Here is a 6,297-nt window from a genome sequence, read left to right on the forward strand (position 1 = left end):
AAATAAATCGAGTAGAACTGTATAGTGGAAAAGCAACCATAAGTCTTACATACTTGACCTTTATAAGAGCGACACACATGGGAGAATTACTCCCAAGTGCCATGTCGTCCAGTTCTAAATGATGAGCAGGAGTGACAGACAGTCTCTTTCTTACTCTGAGGTATCATGTGTCTGTTTGTCACATTGCTATCTCTGTATAATGTGGACCATGTCCTCTAAGGCCCGTGTCCTTGCTTCCCGGTGGCCTCGACTGACTCGATTACCCTGAGGGTGAGGCGTACATACTGTGCATATATATATATTTGTGTCAGAGAAGAGAACACCGTCCAAGCTCCGGTCTGCCCATGCAAACCCCGAGCGTGGTGTTTCCGAGTGTTTAGTCATTGGCCTTGTACCTATTTCTGGACCTCTGGAGGACTGAGCTCTACCATTATGACTGCAACAACAATACAGAACATACTATTCCTGGTGAATGAGAAAATTAGAAACTAGATGGTTATTTTTGAGGCTGTACATTTCAACAAGCCTCTGGAGACAGAAAATGAAAACCATCCGGCAATGTGCACGTGCCACACCCATATTTATACATATATATATATATAATATTGTGATAGTTTGAGTAGAACCAGGTTTTTTAAAGTACATGCAAACATATTAGTCTGGCTGAAATTGTACTTAAAGGTGCCATATGTAAGAATGTGGCCAAAAACGGTTACTACATTCAAATTCGAAATATAGAGGTCTCTTGGGTTTCGTTTTCTGACGTAACTGGCAACCCGTGGTTGCTCGGCACCTGAGACTCTACTGACTGCAATGACTGGTAGACGGCGGTAGGTGGCGCCACATGCCAAAACACAATTTCAAAACATAAACATGATTTGCAGTCTGCAAAATGTTGTTTTTTAATGCAAACATTTTGTCTGTACTGTTGTTGTTGGTGAGTTCAGTTTGTTATATGAACATTATTCCTGAGTCTCTGTGACATATTAGGAGGATTTTATGGCCAGTTTAATCTAACTGCACCTTTAATCTAACTTTAAGTCGGATTAACACACTCTATGTATATGTTCTGAGTCTGACTCAAACGTGTCTGGTTTGTCTGTGCATGTGTCACAGTTCCCACCACCCCTAGCTTACACCTGTAAATAGATGAGCCAGTCGGTACACAGTGGAATATACCGCGACACAATAATGGCAAACCTCATGTGCATTCAGGTGCAAAAGAGCAATTTTGGGGATTTTACGCTCTATCAGTTTAAAGAATTGGATATTTTTAAGTTAGCAGATGGTAGGAAGACTCTGAATGGGGCTCGGCATGCTAATAACTAGCTAGCATGCTAAGAGAAGGGTCCAACTGCAGCTGCAGCCACTGTAAAATAAAATAAAAACGCCCAATAACTGCAACCCTTACCCTAACCCTGCTGCGACATTGTCGTCTTTCCTGTGACGCAAAACAGGGGGGAAATTATTGAGCTGAAGAGAGCAGCCAGTAAAAATGTAGACAGTACTTATAATTTGGAAACCGGAAAGACTCTGATGTGTCCAATGACGTTAGAACTGCTTCTGTTAATCCCAGAGGATAATTTGGCCAAATAATCTGTTCAAACCAGCCTAAAATCAGAAGACACCCACAGTTGTCAGAAGGGCCAGATCGGGACCGAAATTTGGTCAATGGTCGTCTAATGTGGGCGGTTCTTGAATCTAGAGCTGATTACTAAATGAATCGACAGCTATTTTGATAATCGATGAATCGCTTTGTTGCTTTTTTCATTATTAAAACAAGATTTCTGATTGTTTTATCTTCTTTAAATGTGAATATTTTCTTCATTTATTTGGTCCATATGACAAATAAATCATCAAAAGTGAATCATTTTGGTTTGTGGACACAACGAGATATCCGAGAACTCATCATTTCCACCCATCAACGTTCTCTGATATTTTATGCACCAAACGATTACTCGATAATTAATCGAGAAAAATAATCAACAGATTAATCGCTTATGAAAATAATCAGCTTTTTTCAATGCCCCACGTTATAGTGCTTACTTTGGATTAGGACAGCAGTCAAACTGAACATTATAATCTACAACCATAGCTCCAATTGACTCTGATTTGTGACAGACTAACAGGACAGTGTGGCCTATCAGGGGCCAATCAGATCTTAACTGGCCAAGGGGGGGCGGTGATGGGGGCACTGGCCCCGCCCCGAGATTCGCCAATGGATCTCACTTCTCTCCCCTAACATCCTCTCACTCTTCTCTGTGTGTGTATGTGTGTGTGTGAGCTCCGGTTGTTTCTTCTAATCCTCCGCGCGCTGCTCCAACTCATGCGTCCGTGCGCTTTTCCCACAGACCGTCGCCGGTCACAGCGCGTGTGCGTCTGCTGCTGTAGCTGCTGCTGCTGCTGCCGGGAAAAGTTTGTGACAGCTGCTTCGTTGGAGTGACAGCACTGCCTGGACTCAGTGTGTGGAGACTTTCGTTTGTTTTGTTTTTGCTTTGTTGTTTTTTTTGGAGGGGGGTGATCTTCCCTGACGCGTGTCTCCATCCCCGTGCGCATGCAGTGTTTTCTTGGTCTCGTAATCGCGTAAGCGAAGCTGAGATCCACCACCATCATCACCATCATCATCACCATGAGAGGCTGCTGGAGGCGGCGGAGGAACTTTGCCTTCCTCCTCCTCCTCCTCCTCGCTGTCTCGTTCTGGTGCCGGTCCACGGCCACGGAAAACGCCGACAACACGGTTTCCAGCGTACGGGAAGGTAAGGATGAGACGCTGTGGTGCGATAATGCAGTGCAGGATTGGAAATGATCAGGGATGTGGGGGGTGGAAGAGCTGTCAATAGCTCACCAGCATACAGTCCTAGTGATTTAGTGATGTTTAAGTGCCCACAAGGGGGAGCCTGCATCTTCCAAGCCATCCAGAACCTCATGATTTAATATAATGTTATTTAAAATTCTTCTTTTTTTTTTACTTTAAAAAGCAACTTTAGTATTATGTTTTTGTATCATCTGATTACTTTGTATGTGCAGATGTGTTGTTTGGGCACGTGTAATGAAAGTACGAGCAACTGGGAATAAGAAAATACAAAATAAACAAACATATTCTTACTAGAATATCAGTTATTTTGGTCCTGATAATTGTGACAGAAAGTTTTTCTACCGTCTGAAACCTTTGAGTAAGACCCTCAACGTTAAACTCTTGGTCATTTGGATCATTATTATTATTATTATTTGACTCGTGACCTTTTCAGTTTGAAAATCCGCCGTGGATCACTTTATCAGACTTTTTGTTTGGTGTTTTTAGTGCTTTTTAATCTAAGTGCTTGGACGCTCTGCTGTTTTTGGACATGCAGAACGATTTTACCCAATCAAACACGAATTAGCATTACTCAACTTCACAAGAACAGCCCTTTCACTATTCATTTACGACCACGCTGCATGTTTACTAGTTGGAGTTGGCAACTTAGTCCATATCTTATATCTTATATCTTATATTATAAGGTGGGGGGGGGGGGGACTGCCACCAGCAGTCACTGTGTGAGTTGCACAGAAAGCTCTCAGGGTGTGGAGAAAGTAGAGGGAGCTGGTGCAGGAGTTAGTGGCAGCTGTATGAAACTAATCTGTCACTGACCTTGTGCCCTCACACAGCCCCTGGCATCACACTGTGGCAAGGCTATGTTCTTATTTTGTGGGAGAAGACGTGTTTTTCAACCACGTGTGAAACAGTATGATTGATTTTCACTCGTATTATTTAATAAGAATGTCCAAAACTGAAGTTGAAAGCTTTTTTTTTTCTTCAGTAGCATCCCAGTAGCTCTGCCTCTGATGCCTCTCTGTGCTGAAACTACACGTCACGCTGCACGTTTCACACTTTGTCGCAGAATCCTCGGATTCAACAATAAAGGGAAGTCGGTGTGTTATTGGGATGGACAGATGAGTTCATCAGTGCGGGAGGATACAGCGATATCTTTAGGTTGAAAACAAAAAAAACACCCTACAGGATGTTTTCTGCTGAACGAGTAAACTGGAGAAAACAGGGGTTCTGTGCGCGTGTCAGGATACACCAGTGTGTGTGTGTGTGTGTGTGTGTGTACCTCTTCAGGACTTAACACTGACCTTGTGAGAACCAGCAGTTAAAGCATGGTGCTAATGAGGCAGAACCCCCAATTCTGAGGGTTTAGAGCTAAGATTTGAAGTGTGGTTGAGTTAAAGTAAGGTTTAATACAAGTTGGCAAGTTTTAAATCAGAAGGATTTACAACTAATTATTCAGAATATACTTCAAGACACATGGACAAGCAGGATGTTATTGGCTTTACTTTGTTGTTGGACAGCCTTTTCCAGCTGACCATTTATTACCAGATACATGAGCTGCTGGTCTATTGCTGCATCATTTGGCAAGTTTGTGTGACTTAAGCAAATCCAAATGAAGGTTTTCAAACACAGAAGTCACAAAATAAGACATTCAAAGTGACTTCATGGAGGCAGAAGTGTCTTTATGTAAAATTGCTGATATTCTCTATGGCAGGGGTCTCAAACTCAAATGACCTGGGGGTACTTTTTTTTTTAAGACCATAATGAATACTATTTAAGACCCATTTCAAATCCATACTGGCAAAAAAGTACAAGACATGAAGGAAAATTGGAGCCACAAATTGTTGAAATTGCACTTACCCATCTTATGCAAGCAATTCGGCTTTTCTCCGATTTAAGTTTTCTCCGCTGCTATGCTAAGCTGTAACACGCCGCGGCGCGCGCACAGCACACTAGCTAGTGGTGCTCGATAAATTCTCACCGGGCAGCACAGGTGGTCTACTTTAGTTCCGTGTTGTAGTTATGTTATCGGCATCCTCGAAAATAGAAACATTTCAAAGCGAGACTGAAGTTTATGCATGTTTTAAATAAAAGTAACGTTAATGGATTTTTAAGAACTTTCAAAATTGTGTTTAAGACCTTTTATGAGATTTTAGGAGAATTTAAGACATGTTAAGGCCTTAAATTCAAATGATTGGATTTAAGACTTTTAAAGACCCCACGGATACCCTGTACTTAATAATACTATTTATGATGCAAAATTAATGTATTCATATCAAAAACAGACATTTTAAATTACATAAATAAAAGAGTGGACAACTGTTTTAAAATTCGTACCAGGAGCCGTTTCGGGGCCACTGCCATTTGTGGCTTGGGTTAATATATATAATGGGATAATAATGACCAAATGTCGTGGGCCATGTTTTCATTATAACATGATACTAAGTGGGGGGGGGTCGCATGTAATCGATTGGGGGGGGGGGCCGCCAGTTTGAGACCCCTGCTCTATGGGCTTTGGTGTACTGAGTGAGTGCTTCATAAAGCAGAGTAAACTTTTCTTTCCATTTGGAAAAGGCAGTCTCGGGGGGGGTTTCTTTTTGACAAAGTCAGTGTTCACAATGTCTCTGAACATGAGAAACATTGAAACTGATTCACACACTTTGCATAATTTTCTAAAAGCCTGGAGAGTTGAAGACAAAAATTGTCTTCACAGAACCAGTAGGTTAAGGTCTCAGCCTGGCAGTATAACGCATTTCACAAAGCAAAGGTCAAATATAGGGCAGAGAGACCACCACACATTTTCTCATAAAGCGAACATCTTCACAGCATTTTGGTTCTGACGAACACGAACCTTGACGGGCGCTTGGTTAACTTGGCACCGTACGGACAGATATGCAGATCAGAAGATGTTTATCGCACGCACGCGTCTTCTCTCTGTGAGGTCATTAAAGCTCTCAGTCACAGGGTGAGCTGATATATGAATACAGGGAGTAAAAAAATAAAAAATAAAAGTTTTATGGCTTATTGAAATAGGGCAGTATGAACCAGGTCTTTAATATCAGCAGGATATTGCCTTCAGCCTCTCTCTGAGATGTTTGTATGTAGCCTACATCTACGTCAGACTTTTTATTTTTGTTTAACAATGACATGTGAGCGCTGTAGACAGAGAATGTTATCTCTGCAGCAAAGAATATTCACTTGAACTGTTTTGATCTAGGTTTTACGAAAACAGTATTAATCAAGTAATGCCTGGTAGCATCACTTACTTCTTTTCATTTCTCTGAGGGGGAAAGATCCAATACCCAGGATACATTGCTTCTTCTTCTTTTTTCATTTTCTATCAAGGAGCAATTAAATATGATTGGATATGATTTGATTCAGTGCAATTCTATTGAAAACCCAGATTTTAGAACTACTTTCCTGTTTACTTGAGCACAGCTAGACAAAAAGATACTCAAATCTAATATAATAGCAATCATTTTTGACAT

This window comes from Microchirus variegatus (genome assembly GCF_963457635.1).
Source record: "Microchirus variegatus genome assembly, chromosome: 11".
NCBI lineage: Eukaryota > Metazoa > Chordata > Actinopteri > Pleuronectiformes > Soleidae > Microchirus > Microchirus variegatus.